This window comes from Diceros bicornis, chromosome 14 (genome assembly GCF_020826845.1).
Source record: "Diceros bicornis minor isolate mBicDic1 chromosome 14, mDicBic1.mat.cur, whole genome shotgun sequence".
NCBI lineage: Eukaryota > Metazoa > Chordata > Mammalia > Perissodactyla > Rhinocerotidae > Diceros > Diceros bicornis.
The window spans coordinates 27,448,775-27,466,435 of record NC_080753.1 but is presented as its reverse complement, the minus strand read 5'-3'; the positions used below and the strand labels follow the sequence as shown (position 1 = coordinate 27,466,435).

Genomic DNA, 17,661 nt, shown 5'->3' with positions numbered 1-17,661 from the left:
AATAGGGGCTAGTTAAGTAAAATGGAGTCTGTCAATAGAGTGGAAAATTAGGCAGGCATTTAGCAGGCTGAGATGAAAATCTGTCGATACTCAGAGCTGTGTATGAAATGTTGTTATGAGACCCGAGGAAGCCACCGCGTCGGAGGCACGCCCGGGTTCTCTCTTCCCACCACATCATGGAGCACCTGCTGTGTGCTCTGCACCCTGCTGGGCCCTGGGGCCCCGAGGCTGGGATGCCCAGCTCTGGCCCTGTCAGGGCACACACAGCTAGGCCGGGACACAGACATGCACACCAGCTCGGAGCTGCAATGCAGTGTCTGTCTATCGGAGACAGAGGACCCTGTAGATCAAATCCTGGGCCTGCTTCTTACTGGCAAGGAGCCTGGGCAAGCCCCTGAGGCTGCCGGAAGATTTCTTCCTCTCTTCTGGTGCTGTGGGAGTCATCAGCACTCAGTCCAGAGCCTGGAGTTATACTGTGAGTCTTCCTTCAATATGACTACCACTAATTCCTACTACGAGGACGTATAGGTGAGCGGATAAACACACAGACTCTGGAGTCAGATGGCCCGAGTCTGTGTCTTGGCTCTACCATTTAGCCAGCTCTAAGCCTCAGTTTCCCGAAATGTAAATGACAGTGATAGCACCCAGCACCCCAGGATGCCTTAGCTCATCCTGGGAGGAGCTGAGTACAGGCATGTGAGCACCCAGAGCCCAGCAAGTGCATCAGTGTCCCAGGGCTGCTGTAACAAAGTACCACCGACGGGGCGGCTTAAACAACAGAAGTTTAGTCCCCTATGGTTCTGGAGGCTGGAAGGAAGTTCAAGATCAAGGTGTCAGCAGTGGGTGCCCTCCGAGGGCCGTGAGGGAGAATCCGCTCCAGGCCTCTCTACAGCTTCTGGGGGTTGCTGGCCACCTTTGGCTTTCCTTGTAGCTGGTATTTTCACATCATCTTCCCTCTGCACGTGGCTCTTTCTCTTCGCGTGGCATTTTTTATAAGGACACCAGTCATACTGGCTTAGGGGCTCCCCCGCCTCCGGTATGACCTCATCTTAATTTGTTATATCTGCAACGACCCCATTTCCAAAGAAGGTCGCATTCTGAGGTACTGGGGCTTATGACTTCAACATATGATTTTGGGAGACACAATTCAGCCCATAACACTGAGTGTCAGCAGCGGTTATTGGGGTCTGTGGGAGGGAGAGCACACTCCTGAGAAGATGGGGGAGGGCTTCCTAAAGGAGGCAGCGCCTGGGTGAGGGTCGGAGGATGAAGGTGAAGAGCAGGAAGATGGGGAGGCCGTTCCGGGCTGACGGCACATATCGAATATGGCTGTCAGGGTCGAGCAGTAAGTTGGGCTGTTATAAATGGTTAGAATGTGATTTTAGTGCATAAGCTTATTTTTGTACAGTCTAAAAATCAGGCAGATATTTGAGTAGCTTTGAGAGAGGTTGCACATGGCTCTCACGTTAGTCTGAATTAGTTTCTCCCGGGCATCTGACAGTGTGAGGGGCAGGGGAAGGTCAGGCGAGAAGAGGGAGGGCTGGGCCACTCGGCGTTTTGGGGGCACCAGAGAAGGGCAGGGCCCTAACTAGGAGGTCCTGCAAACTGCCTTCCCACCCCCCTGCTGCACCCTCTATTATGTGTATTTTTCCTTCAGTCCCCGGATGAGACGAGTATCTCAGCATCCCCACGTCTGGTGTAAACCAGGATGACCCTGCCTCTGCTATGCCAGCTGTGTCAGCTGTGCCATCTTGAGCAAGCAACCCCCTCCCCACCTAGCTTCCGCAGCTGCAAAGTATCGGATTGTCTGTCCTGCCTGCCGCGCAGGGAAGCTAGAAAATCCTGTGTGACCATCTGCACAAAAGCACCTTCTAACCTGGGCCAGGTGGCAGGGCTCCATTCAGGCCACTTATTGCACACCAGCCGTGTACATGTTCTTTTGTTCCGTCCTTGGAAAACACATTGAGATCTACCCAAATTACAAGCGCATTGGTCCTTCAATTCCCTCCCTAGGCGTTTATCCTACAAACAGACTTGCTGTCTTGGATGGACTCCCTGGAAACAGTCTCTGAGGCCGAGATCTGCACACAGGAGGCTAACTGGGGAGCGTTCTTGGGAACGACACCTGTAGGGGAGGGAGGGAGGCAGCATGGGCAGAGGGAGGAGTCGAACTGCCATGCAGAGCCCCCCAGGGAGCTCTGGGATGAAAGGGCCCTGCAGGGATGTCCCAAAGTGAGACAAATGGGCCCTTGTGGACCAGTTAGTGGATGTTTTCTCCCCAGGGAGGGGCATAGCCCTGGGTAAGGGTCAGTGGAGAGCAGTGCCTGAAGAGGTTTGCAGCTGTGAGCTGTTAGCAGCCAGCACTCCCAGCAGCTGGGGGAATGAGCGCCCGGTCCTAAAGGAGTCTGAGCAGGGCATCAAAATATCCACTCCACTCCCCACATGAGGAATGACACATGCACAGGGATGTTCATTGCAGCAACTTATTTAGCAAAAAATTGGACAATGTCCATCAGTAGGGACCTAGTTGAATAAATGATGGTACATCCACACAATGGAATACTATGCAGCCATAAAGAAAGCAGAGCTTTTAGAGTACTGATGTGGAACAATCCCCAAGATACAGTCTGAAATGACAAAAGTGACCTGTAGAACAGTATAGAGTATGCTAGTATTTGCATAAAAATGGAGGGATGGGAACATCATGTAAACATACCTTTGTGTAACATATTTTTCTGAATCTACAAAGGGAGAGAGGCCTACTGTGAACATTCTGACCAAAGCCAGCCCCTTACTGGCCATGTGACCTTGGGCAAGGTCGTCTAGGCTCTCTGAGCCTCAGGGACCTCACCTGTGAAGTGGGGATACTGCAGAATGCCAAGCTGCAATGAAAAAGAGCACACTAGATATGCAGACAGACACAGGGATAGATGTTAGAAATATAGTGTTGGGTGGGAAAGAAAGAAACAGAATTAAGGTCCATAGCACAATATCATTTATGGAAATTAGAAACACGTTCTCAGGCAAATCAACACTACATATTAATGAGGATAGACACATATATTCAAGAACATATATCAAGTGTATCAGAATGTGTGCTGGTATCAGGGAGAGAATGAGAGCAGGGGTCAGGGATGGAGGAGAGGAGAGAAAATGAAGAGAGAGGGGTCTGGCACAGCCCAGCGAAAGTACACATGAGCCCAGGGGGGTGATGTTCTTGTGCCTTGGGCCCTGAGGTCCCCTCCCCAAATGATGACCACTTTGCAGGGATGTCGCGAGGGCTCCCTGTAAAGGAGAATGTATGAGGAATGTCTGAGCACAGAGGGGTACTTAAGTCAATCTTTTAAAAATTGGAATCCTCACGTGAGTGTTTTGTTGTCTGGCTCTTCATTCTTTTTAACTTCAACGACAACGCACAAGCTAATGACTAGCTTGTCATTGTGAGCTTTGGCCCCAGGAAAACAAAAATGACCACGGGCAGTGAGTAGCAGAGCTGGAGTTTATCCCAGGCCTGCCTGATCTTCCCGCCATACTGCAACATGCCCCTCCACCTTTCTACCCGTGGAAAACCCGAGACTCAGTGGTTCATGATGTACCCGAGGGCTCACAGATGATAGAGGCTTGGGCCTGAAGGGACTTTGATCTGGCTGGAGAGACTGGACATGCTCGTCTGCTTAATGAACTGACATTCTAAGGAGGCATGAGACAAGATCTCTTTTCTCTCTGGCTGCTTTTAGGATTTTCCCTTTCTGTTTGACGTTCTGCACAATGAGTTTCTCTTAACAGCCAAGGGTCATCTTTAGGAAGCCAATTAGGACCCACTGGGCCCAAACCCACAAAATTCAGGCAGCCTGGCCAGGTGGTCCAGATGAGGTCTTTTGTGTTTATCCTGCTTTTCATTGTGCCTCCTGTCTCTATGAATCCACATTTTTAATCAAAAGGGGAAATTTCCAGCCATTATTGTTTTAAATATTTTCTCTTCTCCATTTCCTCTCTTCTTCTGAGACTGCACTAATTCTTCCTCACCCGTCCTCATATTTCATTTCCTTGACTTGCCGTGCTGCGGTCTTGGGCCAGCCCTGGTGGCCTAGTGGTTAAGTTCAGCGTGCTCTGCTTCGGCAGCCTGGGTTCAGTTCCCGGGGAACAGACCTACACCACTCTGTTAGGGGCCATGCTGTGCTGGTGGCCCACATACTAAAAAACAGAGGCAGATTGACACGGATGTTAGCTCAGGGCAAATCTTCCTCAGCGAAAACAAAAACATCAAAGTGTGGTTTCAGCTCTAGTCCTCACTTCACTAATTCTTTCTTCAGCTACATCTAATCACCTGTTTGACCCATCTATTGGGGTTGTTTTATTATGAGGTGTATTCAGTCCTTTAAAAAAATCTTCCTTGTCATTTTTCAGACTTTTGTTGCATGATTGTCTCTGCCATTCTATTTTTAATTTAAAAAAATATTTTATGCATAATTATTTTGTAACCTGTGTCTAATTATCCTGGTATCTGATCTCCTTGGGAATTCACATATGCTGCTTATAGTTTCTGCTGGCTCTCACTTATGGTGGCTCATTTTCGTAAGCGTTTGGTGAACTTGGATCGTGAGATTTTTTTTTTGGCTTAACCCTAATCTGTGGGAATCCTGGGGGACTAAGTTGGAATGTTTTCCTCCTGACAGGTTTTGCAATAACTTTTGCTGGAAGCCAGGGGACACTGGTCACCTGAGTCCCTGGTTAAAGCAGGAGTGTCAGGTCTGCCTTCCTTGCAGTTATCCTACTGTATCCTACCATAGAGCAGATATCAGCATGTTCCTGCAGGGCAGTCTTGAAGATTCCCCTGACTTCTCCCAGGCCCCATGTCATTACGTATAATTTATTAAGGATTTGAGTGTTTTATAAACAGGGCCATTTGGAATGTCTAGTCCATCATGTACCTGCATGTGATGTGTCTAGACAAGAGGTCCATGTCTAGACAAGAGGACAGGTCCATGTCCAAGAGGTTTCGGGGCCGGACAGCTAGTTACCGAGGGCTGGGGCAGTGGAGCATGATGGGTGGGGGTGGAGGTTGTTAAATGAGCAAAGTCCCAGACATCTCTTCCCCGCAGGGAGCCTGGTCCAATAGATCCAAGGTGGGGCCCATGAATCAGCATTTTAAACCCCCTGCCTTCCATGCATTTCACGTGATTCTATGCAATGGTGACTCCACTTCAAGAAACTCTGGGCTACAGCAATCAAAGAAGGCTTCATGGAGGAAGCCGGATTTGACCTGAGTCATATAGTGGCTGAGTTGAAGGAGGCAGAGACAAGGACAGGGAACAGACAGCCTAGTTTGTCCAGAGTGTAGAGTCCTGTCAGTGAGGCAGGGATGTAGGGAGGGCCCAGATGGTGGAGGTCTCGAAATCACAGACCTAGGGTTTGGGGCTTTATCCTATGCAATCTTGGGAGCCATTGAAAGCTCTTGGGGGAGGGGCTGCAGTGACAAGTGCAAAGTGGGATTTTAGGAAACTCAATCAGGCAGCAGGGAGCTGGATGAATTGTATTCCTACAGTTACCCACTTACTATGGAGAATAATTAACTAAATCACGCTGTTATTTTAATAGAGTTGTGTTTTTTAGAAAGAGGAACAGTGACTAGCTAATACTCAGTGTTCCGGGCTGTCAGCTCCTGGGGCCTGAGGGAAGGGGCTGAACAGGCAGATTGACACGGCTTCCACAGCCCCAGCGTCCACATGGAGGGGCTGCACGAATTTTGTGGGTGCGGGGCCCAGCGGGTCCTAACTGGCTTCCTGAAGATGGGCCTTGGCTATTGAGAGGAATCCAAGCGTTAACGCCCGTGTTCCTGCCTGAGACTCCGCAACTGCAGAGAGCAGGCAGCTGTCACGTCACCCTGACAGGGGACCCAGGATGCTGAGGTCACGGTGAGGCACATGATAACAATTGAACTTTAGTAATGGCCTGTAGTGCTTATGTGACAATTTACGGCCTACTAGCTGCTTTCACCAACAGCATGGCATTTAACCCCACAACAATCATCTGTGCTGGATGAGACTCAGAGAGGTTCACTGACTTGCCAAGGGTCACACAGCAAACCAGAAACAGGGCTAGGACTTGAACCCAGGCCTCCTGGTGGCAGCCAGAGTTCTGGCCCTTGTGCTACTGGGAGTGGGGGAAGTTCTGTTTTTCCTGAACACCTGAGCAGGGGTTCTTGCTAGGTCCTGTTCGTTTTCAAGGACAGTGCTTCCTCAGAGTAAAGAAGGTTTGAAAGGTGGCTGGGCCCTCCCACTGCCTCCATGCTGGATGGCACCTGAGCCCAAGGGGTAAATGTTCAACCAGGGGAGAGATTCTACCACTTGGGCAGATCCCTCTCTGCACCAAAACCCACCATCCTAGTGCCTTCATTTCTCATGGGTGGGAAGGCCTTCCTGTTGTCTGCCTCCAGTTCTCTGCCATGTCAGTCCATTCCCAGCAGAAGCAGAAATCAGTGGTTTCTCACCTGCCACAATTGTCTCCATAGACCCTAGGTCTAGAATCAGAGATCTTTCGTATCCCAGCATCTTCAGTTCCCTACCTCGTGCAGAATTGACAGCCAACCAAACTGGGAGCTCCCCTCAGACTAGGAGTGGCTGAGAGCAGGAGCTGTGCCTCCTCCCTCTGACTGGGGGCTCTCTGAGAGTAGGGACTCTGCCTCCCCCCTCAAACCAGGGACTCCCTGAGAGCAGGGATAGTGCATCTCTCTCAGACTGGGGGCTCCTTCCCTCAGACTGGGGGCTCCCCAGCATTCTCCCCTCCATCCAGGCCACAGGGGCTGGGTAGACCCTGAATGCACCTGGAGCAGGACTGTCTCGGTGCTGTCCCTTGGCCCTGGGGCCTGGGGCCTGGGCTTCTTGGTTTTTTCCTGTCTAAGCATTTAGACTGTGATGGAGTGGCTGGGCCAAGACTGAGCAGTGGGAGACTGTTGCTCGTTAACAAGGGGGCTGCCAAGTGATTTCACCATGGAGGGGTATGTGTGTGTGTGCAGGTGGGCTGAGACTGGGATGGGACAGGGGCTTCGGGAGCTGAGAAGCCACCTCTAGGCTATTTCATCCCCTTCTTGCTCCAGGCCAGGTGCCCCAGACATGGCATCCTGTGTGCAGAGAGACCTGCCTCTCCTGTTCTGGGAATGGGAAAGGGCTCCCCAGCCCCAGCGGGTCTCCCACCATGGGCCTGCCCCACCACTCCCAGTAAGTGCTTGCCTGTGTTCTCAGCTGGGCCACCTGTGAGAGCTCCCAGCATCTCTTCCTTGGTGTGGGCAGCTGGAGAGGAGTGTGGTACCCGGCCTGCGCTGTGCAGAGTGGGCGTCAGAGGGGGCCCACGTTCTGACTCTCTGTGGCCTCGGGCCCATCCATTTGCCTCCCTGGGCCCCTGAGCTCTCAGCAGTGGATTAGAGCTTTGTTCTTCAAAGAGGGGCTCACCGACAGCAACCTCAGCATCACCCGGGGCTTGTTAGAAATGCAGAATCTCAGGCCTCACCTTAGACTCACTGGATCAGAATCTGCATTGTAACAAGATCCTGGGTGATTCGTGTGCACATTCAAATAGGTAAAGTCCTGGATTCCATAGACTTGAGGTCCCTCCCAACTCTGCTAATAGAATTTTCTGGAAGCTGGCTTCAGAGATTGTGATGAAGAAAGCTCCCGGATTTCTCCACCTAGCAACAGAGAACTCTTATCTGGGGCAGGGAAGGGCCCTAAACTGGGAAGGAGCAGCAGTCTGAGTCCAGGGGTGGGGGCCTGGTTCTGGAGTGGCAGGGAGATCCCCCAACCCATAAAATTCCAGAGGCAGGTGGTCTGCCAGGGAGTAGCTGTGTTTCCAGGGTCCTGCAGTGCCCTCCCTCCCAGATGCTCACCCACTGCCTGCCCCTCTCTGAGGCCAGCTTCCCCACCACCCAGTCCTGACCCAGCTGCTGCTTCAGCAGCCCAGCACAAGGCAGACAGGCAGAGAAGGGCCCTTCTCCTGGCCACAAGGAGACCCAGGGGAACGGTGACTCAGATGGCCAGAGATGTTGCCCACCCCTCAGGCCAGTTCAGAGTGTCCTAGCCTCCTCGTGGCAGCAGGAGGCTCTGTGTGTGTGTGTGTGTGTGTGTGTGTGTGTGTGTGTGTAGGGGGATGACTGCCTCCTGCCAGAGAGGCCATGATCCCTACCCCTCAGCAGGACTGTGGGCACCATTGCCAGCAACTGCAGCCTCTCTCTGAACCACCAACCTAGTTCTACACCACTCTGCCCTTAGCTCACTCCAGGAGGCCAGGCTCCAGAAGGATTCCGTGGGCTCAGAGGTTTGTTTTTGCTCCCCTGGGGGAAGACTGGGGCACATTCATTCATGCTCTCCATCATCCCTAAGGCCACCTTTGTCCGTACCTCTGTTATGTTTGCCTGCCTTTCCTAGGGACCCATGGGAGCCAGTGACATGTGCAGTGAGAGAGGTGCCCTCGCAGGAGCAGACAAAAGGCTATGTCCCAGGAGTAGAGGGGTGGGAAGGCAGGTCCCCTCCCAGGTCCCCAGGAGATCCTCCATTCCCTTCGCCAGCCTCTGCAATAAGCACATACTGAGTTCCTACTGTATGCACCCAACCTAGCACTGGGCATCTCAGACATATGTGATGGGGCTGCAGCCACCCAGGAGACAGGACAGATTGAAGTAGAAAGCTAGACACCAATGCTAGAGGATCAGAAACAACCTAAATATGCATAAATAGTATGACGCTTACATAAAGTATGATATATCCACGTTTCAGTTGTCTGTTGCTGTGTAATACACCACCCTAAATGTAGTGGCTTAAGACAACAGCAATCATTTATTTCTCGCACATATCTGCAATTTGGGCAGGGCTCAGCAAGGCCGCTATGTGCTCTATGTGGCACCAGTTGGCAGAGCTCCATTCAGGCTGGACGAGTCACTTAAAAGTGACTCCCTCACACGGCTGGCAAGCTGGTACTGGCTGTCGGCTGGGAGCTCAGCTGGGGCTGCAGCCCCAGGGCCTCTGCTCCTCTCCGTATGAGCCTCTTCATGACCGCCTGGGCTTCCTCACAGCATCGTGGCTGGGTCCCAAGAGCCAGCATCCCAGGAGGACAAGGCAGAACTTTCATGACTAATCCTATAGCATTTAGTGGCCAAGGCAGTCACAGAGGTCATCCAGGTTCCAGGGGAGGGAAACTTATTGATGGGGGAGTGGCAAGGTTTTGGAAGAGCTTGTGAGATGTGAGATACCATTGCAGCCATCTTTGGAAAATACAACTTGCCACCATGTATAATATGGAAAATCATGCCATCGTTATGAGATTTTTAATGTATATTACCAAATCAAAAAACAAGTTGTGAAACATTAATGAAAAAGAGCAATGCATGTGCATAGTTATGAGAAAAAATGAAGGATAAACTCTGAAATGCTAACAGAGGGTTTTCCCCTCTGTTTTTTTTACTTTGTTTTTGTGCTTTAATACATTGTGGGTTTTTTTTTTTTTTGCAATAGGCATGCATTATTTTCCTAATTAAAAAAAATATGAACTATTTCTATGTTGAAAAACAAATGACAACACAAAGGACACAATTAGGAAGTAAATGATGTGAAACAAGTGAAGGGTCCTAAACAGAAGGAAGGAGATTTCTTTCATGGGAACTTCTCGAAGTCTTTGTTTTTGATATTCTGATGTGCACCAGGAACACACAAAGGAAGATCAGGGGATAAAACATTCCTCAATCTTATTTGACAAAGAAGGTGTGTGTGGTGTGTGTGCATGTGCACATGTGGGATGTGTATGTGTTGTATGTGTATCGCTGTGTGCACAGGTGTTTTGCAGTGTACGTGTGTGTGTGTGTTTATATACATGTGTGTCTGTGTGCATGCTGTGTGTGCTTGCTTATAAGGGTGTGTGTGTGTTGCGAGTGAGTGTGCTGTGGCATCTCAGGGGACCTGTGACATCCACATACACTTTGGGTAATGCCAGTCCAGATAGAGGTGCTCGTGAGCTTTGTGGAGGGAGAGGACATTTTTCCCGGCTTGAACGCCCCTTTCCGTCTGTTTCCGCCTCTTCCTTTCTCTCTCAGTGTCCTGACGCTCTTTCTTCAGCCCGTCTCATTAGCAGTCCCAACCTCACGGCAGAGGTTGTGGGGAATGGTTCTCTCTCCTCTCCCCTCCTGCTCCCTAATCTTTTCTTGAGCCCTTGACAAAGTTGCAGGATTTGGAAGGGGAGAGTGAGTGAGAAAGAAGCCACGCGGGCAAGGCGGGAGTAGGAAGAGAGACGGAGATCCCCAGAAAGCTGACAAATAGCATTTAAATCCCCTTCCAATGGAGACGTTCTGTGATAAGTACTTCAAGTGCTTAGTTCAAGTACATACACAGGGCTCAGCGACTCGTGGTCATTGTCATTTGATGTTATGTTATTATGACTCTTCCTCCCCAACCTCACAAACACACACACACATCCCACTCAGCTCAACTGCGACCACTTCTTCATGGACTCTGGGAGAAAAGAAGCCTTAACACCCAAGGATTAGACCAAGCGTTTCCCCTCTCTAGAGAAATTCCCACACATTTACAGAGACACGTACAAGAAGGTTCCAGAAACACTGGAAAAGCAACATATTGGAAACAAATTAAATGTTCATGAATAGCAGAACAGATAAATAAATTGTACCATAATTCTACAGCGGAATCCTATACAGCAGTAAGGATGGATGAACAATATCTACACACATAACATGGATGAATCTCCCAGTACAATATTAAGAGAAGAATAAGTACAAAAGAATTGCATACAATGTGATATCATTTATATAAACTTTAAAAATGTGTAAAATATACCATGTATGGTTTGGGGGTGTATGCATTTAGAGTAAACATATAAAGAAACGCATGGGAAAGATAAACAATACGTTCAGATTAGTGGTTACCTAGTGGTTACCAAAATATTTTCTCTGGGATGTGAGATGGTGGGGGAAGAAATATGGGAGGAATAGAAGGGGCATCCAGTGTGTTGCTAGTATTAATTATCGATTGCTAAGTATCAAGTTATCACAAAACTCAGCAGCTTAAAACTGCATACATTTATTATCTCAGTTTGATATGATCATGTGGATTTTCTTCTTTGGTCTGTTAATACGATGGATTACACTGATTGATTTTTGAATATTGAACCAGTCTGGCATTCCTGGGATAATCTCCACTTGGTCATGGTGTGTTCCTCTTTTTCATATATATTGCAGTATTCAATTTTCTAGTATCTAGTCTGAGATTTTTGTTTTTATGTTCGTGAGGGATATTGGTCTGTAGTTTTCTTTTCTTCTACCGTCTTCCTCTGGTTTGGCATTAGGCTAATGGTAGCCTCATTAAATGCGTTGGGAAGTTTTCCCTTCTCTTCTGTTTTCTGGAAGAGATTGTGTAGAATTGGCGTTATTTCTTCTTTAAATGTCTGTTAGAATTCATTAAAGAAATCATCCAGGCCAGGAGATTTCTTTTTTGGAAGTTTTTAAACTATGAATTTAATTTCTTTAATAGATACAGGATCATTCTGGTTATTTATTTTTCTTGAGTGCATTTTGGTAGTTTGTGGCTTTTAAAGACTTGGTCTATTTCACCTAAGTCAAGGGTCATCAAACTTTTTCTATAAAAGGACAGATAGGAAATATTGCAGGCTTTTTGGGTCATACGGTTTCTGTTACAGCTATTCAGCTTTGTCTTTGTAGTGTAAAAGCAGCCACACACAATACATAAATGTATGAGCATGGCTGTTGTATTCGTTTCCTGGGGCTGCCGTGACAAATTACTAGAAACTGGGTGGCTTAAACCAACAGAAATTTATTCTCTCACAGTTCAGGAGGCTAGAAGTCCAAAATCAAGGTGTCAGCAAGGCCATGCTCCCTCTGAAGGCTCTAGGGAAGAATCTTTCCTTGCTTCTTCCAGCCCCAGGCATTCCTTGGCTGGTGGCAGCATAACTCCCATCTCTACTTCAGTCTTCACATGGCCTTCTTCCCTCTGTGTTTCTCTGCATCCGAATCTTCCACTTCTCTTCTCATAAGGACATGAGTCACATTTGATTTAGGGCTCATCGCAATCCAGTGTGACCTCATCTTTTCTAATTACTCTTGCAAACACCCTATTTTCAAATAAGGTCACATTCTGAGGTTCTGGTTGAACATGGATTTTGGGGGGCACGACTCAAACCAGTACAGTTGTGTTCCAGTAAAACTGTATTGACTAAAACAGGTGGTGGGCTCGATTTTGTCCATGGGCCGTAATATGCTGACCATTGATCTAAGTTGCTAAATTTGTGTACATAGAGTTGTTTGTAGTATTCTCTTATTATTTTCATGTCTGTGGGGTCAGTAGTAACATTCTCTCTTTCATTCTTGATGTTGGTAATTTGTGCCTATTCTCTTTTTTTCTATGTCAATCTAGTCATAGGTTTTCAATTTTATTGATCTTTTCAAAGGACTAGATTTTAGTTTAATTGATTCTTCTCTATTGTTTTCTGGTTTCAATTTCATTGATTTCTGCTCTGATCTTTATTATTGACTCCTTTTGCTTACTTTGACTTTATTTTTCACTTCTTTTCTCGTTTCTTAAGGTGGAACATCAGACTGTTGATTTGAGACCTTTCTTCTTTTTTAATACCAGCATTTAATATCATAATTTTTCCTCTAAGCAGTGCTTTAACTGCGTACCACACATTTTGATGTTTTATTTTCATTTTTATTTAGTTCAAAATATGTTCCCTTTAAGATCTCCTCTTTGATCCATGAATTACTTAGGAATGTGCTGTTTAATTTCCAAGTGTTTGGAGATTTTCCAGTTATCTTTCTGTTATTCGTTTCTAGTTTAATTCACTATGGCCAGAATACATACTTTGATTTCAATTTTTAAAAATTTGTTAAGACAAATGTTCAACTTTTGGTGTTGTTCCACAGATCCCTGAATCTCTGTTCATTTTTTTAAATCTTTTTTCTGTCTGTTTTTCAAATCAAATAACTATTAATCATCCAAATTCATTCACTCTTCCCTCTGTTTTCACTCTGCCATTGAGCCCACTCAGTGAATTTTTAATTCAGTTATTGTATTTTTCAGTTCTAAAATTTCTGTTTGGTTCTTCTGCTTTATGTCTTCTATTTCTTTGCTGACACTTTCTGCCTTTCCATTCTTTTCAAGAGTATTCACCCTAACTTCTTGAAGCGTGATTATAATAGCCTCTTTAAAGTCTTTGTCTGATAATTCAACATCTGTGTCATCTTGGGGTTGGCATCTGTTGCTTTTCTTTCCCTTGTGAGTTAAGATATTCCTGGTTCTTCACATGCCAAGTAATTTTGGATTTTATCCTAGACATTTGGGGTCTTGTTTAAGTCCTTAGGAGTGTTTTGGTTTTCTTTTGTTTGTGTTGTAGTTGTTGTTAGCAAGTAATCAACCAAGGTTTCACGACTTAGGCTGCAAGTTCTGACCTTCCTCCCGTGGGCTGTGGTTCCAACGTCAGTTTAGTTTTCAACGTGTTCGCAGTGCTTTGAGGGACAGTCCCATGTATGTGCCACCCAGTGGCCAGTCTGGGACCTGGCTGGTGATCTGTGCTGTAGATCAGTTCTTAAAACCTGTAATCAGCTGTTTAGTATCAGATCCAGGCATACACAGCTCAGAGGTGAGGCCTGCAACTCACACACAACTTTATGAGATTACTCTCTTGAGCTCCCTCTTCTCCATGATCCACCTGACACTTTCCAGATCCCCGGAGCCTCCCTTCCCAGACCTCCAGCCAGAAATCTGGGGATTTATTTTCCCCACTCTGCTACGTTCTTTCCACTACTGCCTCTGTGTCCAAGAACAAATAGTGGGAGGACAAAGAGAAAGAAAAAAGTAATGGAGTTTCACCCTATGCTCTCGGGATCACAGCTAGTCTGGTAAAGATAAGAGTTCCCTTCTTTCAGAGATTTAGGTATCTGGCCTGCTGACGAAATCTACCATCACTGTGCGACCACCACCGTTGCCACCACAGTATTGCCTGGGAGCTAGGGCCTGAAAAAAAGGGGAAAAAAATAAAAACAACAAGGGATTTCCTCTACTGTGGATAACCCATGGGAGTCCCCTTTCTCAGTCCTTAGTCCAGAAATAGCTCCTCATGGAGCTCTTTCTGTCCACACCCAAAGTGCATTTCTGAGCTTCAGGCTGTCTTTGAGTCCAGGATGGGCAATGCCAGAGAGGTGAAACTTCTAATTCTTCCTTAACCCACTTGCCACCATTTATTTCTCAGAATCCTCTGATAGCTTCCCCATGAATTCAGGATTTGCAGTTTCATGCTGTGGGAGAGACAAGGTAGGGGCCTGCTTACTCTGTCTCCTCAGGACCAAAACCTAAATTCTTATAAAAAAGGAAAAACTCAACTCTTTTTGCTGATGTCTGAAATTACACGATTAGGGAACCCCATCAGAATGGCAGTCATCTTATCAGTCTACTTCTAGGGACCACGTTGCCTATAAACTCACCCAACAACCACCCCGAGGCACAAGCTGCCACAAACATACACTGACACAAACAACCGGGTTCCCCCCCTTCCCCACTCAGCCCCTTCATAACCCTCTTGTATTCAAAGGGAAAGTTCCACCCCTCCTCTACCGCACCCTGAGACAGAAGGGAGGAACTCTCTCCCGCTGATGACACTCCATCTTCCTCGGCAACGGCTGGCAGGGACCCGCGCGATGGAGTGGTGGACCCAACTCAGGACCTTGGAGAGCTCCCACTGCCCTTCTGTGGAGGACGGAGAGCCGTAAACCTCTGTGGGGCAGGCTTTCCACTGGTCGTGATTTAATTGCCTGTTTACTTGTCTGTCTCTATCTGGGGAACTTCTTCTAAGGGACCAGAGCCTTGTTCCCTACTTATCTGCAGAGCCCAGTACTGTACCTGGCACATCAATGAAGGGATGATGAGTGGATGCGTGAATGAATATTCGAATGATATTAAGATCTAATTCTTTCCCTGTGGCCCCTCTTCCCCCACTCCTTTCTTGTCTTTCAGAGGCTAAATTAGTTTACCATTTATTGGGCTTCCTCCGTGTGCCAGATATTTAACATTTAATATCTCATTTAATCCCCCAATGGAGGAAGTAGCATCATTCCTCTTTAACTAATTAAAAACTGAGGTTAAGAAATTTGACTAAATCACATAACTAGTAAAATGAGGAACCCAGGATTTGAACCCAGGACTATTTGTTCCAGTTGTTCATAATTATTGGATCTTTGCTTCTCTAAACTCAGCACCACCCCCGAAACCTAATCCCCACCACCCCCACGGCAGAAATTGTTAATTATCCCCCTAAATCCATTCTCCTCTTACTCCCAATTTTAGTTGGGCCCTTAGGGTCATCTAGAATAAAGAAAAATGTTTCCAGCCTCCTTTGCAGCTATATGTGATGAAGATGTAGGTAGAATTGGTACATGCAACTTCTGTGGAATGTCCTTAAAGGGAGTGGCACTGACTTCCTTGCCCCTTCCTTCTTCCTGCTGGTAGAAAGTGGGTGTGACCCATTGCTGGCATTCAAGCAGTTATCTTGGACCATGACACAGAAGCCATTTACTGAGGATGACAGAGCAACAAGGCGGAAGAGGCCTGGGCATCAGCTCTGGACTGACACCCTCAGACTTCACTTATGTGAGAGAAACAAATGTTCATCTTGATTAAGCCACTGTTGTTTGGGGTTTTCGATCAATCTGCATTTACCCGTATTTAATATCACCCCTTACCTGGATGACTACAAGAGCCTCTACATGACCTCTCTGCTTCTTTCCTTGCAAACCCTAAGGTATCCTAAAAGCTACCTCCCCTTTAAACACTACCTTTTTATGTCTTTCCCTGACTCGTAAACCGTAAGTGGCTCCCTATTTCCTACTGAAAATAATTCCGAATTCATTAGCCTGACGTTTAAAACTCCGCTGTAACCTGGATTTATCTTGTCTCACATGTCTCCCTGTGATTCTGTGCTAACCAGGCTGGTTTTCTTGATGTCTCCATCACATCCTATCTTAGTTAGGGTATGCCAGCTGCTGTAATAAATAACCTCAAAATCTCAGTGGCTTATCACAACCAAGGTTAATTGCCCACTCACGTCACAATCTGATGTGGTTGGCAGTGGGGGAGGGGTAGAGTTCTGTCCCACACAGTCATTAAGGGACCCAGGCTCTCTCCATCTTTTGCCGCCACCATCTTCAAATTGCAGTCTCCAAGGTGACCGTGCAAGGGGAGGAGAGAGCGTGGAGGATCGTGCAGAAGGGAAGCCTAGAAGCAGTGCTCATTACTTTCATCCATATTTTGTTGTCCAGAGCTCAGTCCCATGGCCCAACTGAACTGCAAGGGAGTCTGGGAAACGGTCTTTCTGTGTACCTAAGGGAGAAATGACATAGCTTTGTTGAATACATAACATTGTCTCTATCACACATGCCCAACCCTTCTCAGCTCTAAGCTTTTACATATAATCTCCCTCCTACCTTGGAATGCTTCACTTCAGTCCCTGCCAAATCCTCCCCATTCTTGGAAGCCATGCTCAACCTCTTCCTTGAAGCCCTCCCTGATTGCTCTCTCCTCTGAATGAATAAACCCTGGAATTGCCCAAAACACGCAATTTAGCACAGGCTTGCCTTGGCCTCAGTTTGGTTTATGTATGCAGGTCTGGACAGAAGCTGTGGGACACTGAGAAATCAAAGGACACAATGAGAAGAACACAGCATCACTTCTTTGATATTCTTGCCAAAGATTCATAAGTGAATACGATTATGAGGAACCAGACAAATTGAAATTGAGGGACATTGTACAAAATAACTGGCCTGTAATCTTTAAACATGTCGAAGTTATAAAAATCAAGGAAAGACCAAAGAACTGTTTTGGACTGAAGGAAGCCTCACATGACAGAGACATGACAACACATGATTCTGGACTGAATCTTTTTGCTATAAAAGACATTATAGGGACAGCTGTCAAAACTTGAATCCATTCCCCTCATATTCCCAGATGGTAGTAATGCATCCATTTTAATTTCCTGATTTTGATGGTTGTATTGTGGCAACGCAGGAGAATGCCCTTGTGTCTAGGAAATACTTACTCAAGTATTTGGAGGTGATAGGACATCAAGCCTGCAAACTATTTCTCAAATGATTCAGAAAATAAATGTTCTTTGTACCATAATTCCAACTCTTCCACGAGTTTGTCATTGTCTCAAAATAAAAAATAAAATGCTTGTTGGAGCAAAACATCAATAAACCTCGAAGTCCAGACAAAAAGGCACATTTCGCAGGCAAGTCTCCTCAGTTGTCCCCCATGCCCTGACCCAGTGGCTTCAGCAATAATTATCACTGCTGTGGCGCCAGCCACGTTGCAGCCATTTCCCCTCCCCTTTCTCTCAGAGCACCCCAATTTTGTTGGAGTTCAGCACTGTGCCCAGCCTCGGGGAATGAGTCACTGTCTAAGCCAAGTATGACACCCTACTCTGCTTTGCCAGACACTGCTGTTCCCATGCCAGGTAATGATGCGCTGGGTCTTTCAGATCAACCCTCCTAAAAACAACAAAAAGTACTGAACAAAATATATTTTAAGAAATAAACTTAAAAGCTTCAAAAAGGATGAAAAGGCAGCAGGGAATGCCAAGCTAATTTTGGGATAAAAG

General features: G+C 46.9%; 1 protein-coding gene across 1 annotated transcript in view; it reads right to left on the bottom strand.

The window, feature by feature from the left end:
- Window positions 1–256: 256 nt before the first annotated feature.
- The window catches only part of MDGA1 (MAM domain containing glycosylphosphatidylinositol anchor 1), a 99,978-nt gene continuing 82,573 nt past the window's right edge, over window positions 257–17,661 (bottom strand). Inside the window, exon 18 of the transcript XR_009222006.1 lies at window positions 257–267. The gene's annotated coding sequence lies outside the window, so the exon portion shown is untranslated. The remainder of the gene's footprint in view (window positions 268–17,661) is intronic.